Here is a 3394-nt window from a genome sequence, read left to right as displayed (position 1 = left end):
TGTGCTTTCTGGTTGTACTCCATCTACCCTACACAGAGATGGTAGGTCAAGCTATATTGGCTCTACCAATATAGATACTGTGTTCAATAGACCTTCATGCACTCAGGCAATGGAGATGTTTTTAATTAAAACATATAATGATTCAAATCAAAGATAAACTAGTAAAATAAAATGCAAATTTCAAACACAGTTCTGTAGTTCTGTTAGTTCTTTTTTCAAGAATTTATTTTAATTCCATCTTTTACAGGGTAATGACTTTGCCTTTTTGAACAATATATCTCAAAGATTAACTTTTTCCCTTTCCTCTCTTGTCTATATAATGTTTAATTCCAAGTGTACTGAGAAGTCCAGATCAAAAAGAACTTGTATGAGATCTAAAATTCTGTAATTTACAGAAAAAGAACTACTTGGTTCCTAGTGCTTAGATCTATGTCTGCTGTCATATTATCCTTCAGCTGTAAAGATTTATTTTGCCTGGACCAGTTCCAAACTAAACCTTAATGCTGCAGTCTCAACAGATGCTGATATTTTCAAATAAAAGTGATTCATCTGTATTTTTAAAGAGCATCTATCTCTAGGTTTAATCTAAGTTTATAAATTTGGAAGAAAGGCTGTCTTGTGATGATAAGTTTCTAAAATGCTGCACTGGATCTGACAATTTATATGCAGAGTACAGCTCTTGGTCATTCAGGTCAGGTCAGAACTGTAAATATAATCTGCATTAATACAGCAAAAGAGCAGATCTGAAGTGTTATTAACCAGTCTGTGACTGAATACAGTTATCACTACCCTTAAATCTGATGGAGGGGAGGGAAGGGCAGCAGAAAGGAGGGGGAAGGAACAGGAGCCTACTGTGGACATTGTCCATGTGACACAGGAAAAAGTCTGAGTTTTCCATAAGATTCCTGGAAAATTTGGACTTAGCCAGTGTAAAAGAATTAGCTCTCCTGTGAAGGGCATTACTTGTCAGACTAACCTTAAAATATATAGCAAACCCAAAAGAAATTACAAAAAAAATACAGGTGTGGAAGAAAAAAATGTTTATTTTTTTAAATTTATCTACAGAACTTTTTTAAGCCTTCTGTATGTCACTTTTGCCTTTCAAGGACAAGGATAATAAAGCTATTTTTATTCTCTCCCCTCTCCTCATCCACTGCCTAAAATATCCCAGCCAGCAGAATGGATTAGCATTTTCTGCTCCATAGAGCTTGATAAGAAAGTGTTCGGTCTGCAGAAGGTGCCGAGAACTTGCCTGGCCCTGCTTTACAGGAATCTGAAGTTTAGGACCAGAGGATTAGACAGTAGAATCAATATATTTGTTCTATTTTTGCCGTGCTACAAAGGAGTCTAGAGTCTTTTAAACCAAGGAGAAAGTTTGCCATATATTTTTGGTACTATCACTGTGTAGTTTGCTTTCTGTGGAAAGTAACATCAGCCCTGCACTTTGCTTTCAGTCAGTGCCTAAAGGGACAATATCTTCATCTGCTCCTTTCTATTTATGGCATGGCTAAGGGCAGGCCTCTAAACCACTTGCCAAATTGTTTATAAAGGTCACAGAAGACCTGTTCAGCTTGTTGAAGTTTCATTTAAGAGCTTCTAATTTTTTGAGATGTGGAAAGAAAATTAAAAATTGCATTCACTGTATTATATCTTCAGCAAAAAAACTTTATTGGGTAAATTTTCAACATTTTTTTCCATTAAAAACATTTTAAAAGTATCTTTTAATTTAAATGAGGCCCTCATTTTTAATTGTTGTGCATAGATCCATCATAATATGTATTGCTTTTAGAAAGTTAACTTCTCAGGACATGCCACCTGTAATGGTGCTTCTGGAGCAAATGCTGCCCCAATGGACTTTGGAATTTGCCAAGGTATATCCAGGATGGGCCTCTGCTTGAGTGCCTGTGATATTCAAACTATGAAGTGTTTGGAGGCTGTTCTGGCCCATGGTGTAATCATATGCCTGGAATACAGATAAATGCACACTGAGTTTGGAAAGCCTCATCTCCAGTCTGACTGTCAATGATCAGAACTTCAAATTTCAGATTTCAGACAAAACTTTTATAAATTATGAGTAGATATCAGAAGTGCTGGTGCATTATGTTATCAGCTTGTTTGACATTTTTGCATCCAAACCATCATAGCCAGGTTTTTGTGCATAAGGTATAAATATGAACCATTGTGAAATAGATGTATTGTATAAATTTACTCCTCAGATAATATAAAGAACCACAGCTCATTTAATGCAAGAGAGAAAAAGTAATTGGTAGTTCTTTATGGCTCCCAAGTGGTAACTAATTTCAGCTGTTGTAAGCAGATAGGGGATATCTCACAGATGGGCAAAGGATATGAAAGCACACTTCCCCCTTTAAGAGGATAACCCTCACATTCACAGCTGGAAATAACTAACTTCTGGCATTGCTTTGCTTCAGTTAATAAACCTTAGTAGGAATGCAACAGATCAAATCACAATGAAGGACTCTAAATTAGACACTTTGTACTACTACACTGAACATGTAATTACAAATAATAGCTCTGCTGCTGTTTGAATTTTTCTCAGATAAAATGCATATGCATATGTTGTCATGGGATAATTACATATAACATTGTAAATGCCCAGCTGCTCGAGGGACATTCTTCCCTTTACTGGGTCTGTTTCTCTTCCATCTCCACCAAAAACTAAGATTACCTTTGGTATAAGCACCTTATGCAGCATCTGTATACAGCCAATGCCACTGACCATCTTGTGGAGAATATATTTCATTGGTTTGGTTTAATCCACTACTCTGTGGAGAAAAATGTAAAACCGGAAAAAAAATTAGCATTTGCCTTTGAATGAAATTCGTACACTTCATTTGTATATTGAAAACTGCATTTCAGGCTGGGTAAAACAATTTTCTTAGTTTCTTCCTAATTTTCTTGAACTGGTTGCAACAGTTTTTAATTTAAAGTGTAGTTACTTTTCTTCATCTTTTTTAATGTCTTTGTTCCACTCCTAGAGGGAGATTCTCTGTACAAGAGAAGCTTCTTCAACAAGCCTTAAAAAAACTACTGTCAAAATCTGATTATTGAAGATAAACAGTAAATGGCAGTGTGTGTAGCTGCAGCCTGCAGTGCCCTGTGAGCCCAGGCTGGTGTTTGTACTGCACTCACAGACTGCCTGAGGCAGGAGCAGAATTGTCTCTTTGACCCAAAGACTGATTATTTTTTCATTCTCTATCCTGCCTATTTTTGCTGTTTGGCACTAGCCCCAGTGGCTGGAACAGTATATCATCACAATGACTCAAACCCAAGTTCTGAAGTTAGTTCTCAGCCTTTTAAAATCTTCTGCCTCCTGAGTTTGTCACTTCTATATTTGCATCAACATTCTGGAGTTTCTGCACAAATCATGAGG

The sequence above is a fragment of the Cyanistes caeruleus genome, chromosome 17 (assembly GCF_971803275.1).
Source record: "Cyanistes caeruleus chromosome 17, bCyaCae1.hap1.1, whole genome shotgun sequence".
Taxonomy (NCBI): Eukaryota; Metazoa; Chordata; class Aves; order Passeriformes; family Paridae; genus Cyanistes; species Cyanistes caeruleus.
This window is presented reverse-complemented; position numbering follows the sequence as displayed.